Source organism: Penaeus monodon, chromosome 31, assembly GCF_015228065.2.
Source record: "Penaeus monodon isolate SGIC_2016 chromosome 31, NSTDA_Pmon_1, whole genome shotgun sequence".
NCBI classification, from domain to species: domain Eukaryota; kingdom Metazoa; phylum Arthropoda; class Malacostraca; order Decapoda; family Penaeidae; genus Penaeus; species Penaeus monodon.
Window position 1 is genome coordinate 2,049,559 of NC_051416.1, and position 788 is coordinate 2,050,346.

Consider the following 788-nt stretch of genomic DNA (forward strand, 5'->3'; position numbering starts at 1 on the left):
AAATCGATCTCCATTACACGTACAAATCGCATCTGCATTCCACATACGAAATCTCAATTCTGTTAGACATACAAACTCTCATCTCAATTGCACATATTGTACAAACTCTCATCTCTATTACACAAACAAATGTTCATCTCAGTTCCATATCATTTTTATTAGACATGTAAAATTTTATCTCCATTACACATTCAAACTTTTATCTCTGCTCCATTTCATTTTAAAATCCAACCATTCTACGTACAGAATCTATCTCCATTACACATACAATCTCTCAGTTGCGCATATTATACAAACACTCATTTCTATATAAAAAAAATCTTATTTACACACAAAATATTTTTAAAAATCCATTCCACATACAGAAATTTATGTTTTTCACATACAAACCCATCTCCATTCCACATAAAAAAACATCCATTCCACATACAAAATTCACCTCCACATTCCACATACAAAACCCATCTCCATTCCACATACAAAACCCATCTCCATTCCACATACAAAAACCTCCTTTCTATTAGGCACGGGACCCGTCCTATAAACAACCCCCTTTCCTTTTAGTTCCAAAGCCTAACCAAGTCTCGTAAACCGTACCCCGTCATCCGGCCTCTCTAATTTCCCCCTCATAGCCAGTGACATTCCCGGCCTTTCCGCGGGGGTCACCGTAGCAATAGGCCTATTGCCCAGACGTAGCCCCAGGGCGTTGAAGATGTCGAACTGGTCGCGAGGCTACATGACAGGGCTTCGCGTCTCCCTTGGATTATGTCTTGAGGTCCTGTTGAATG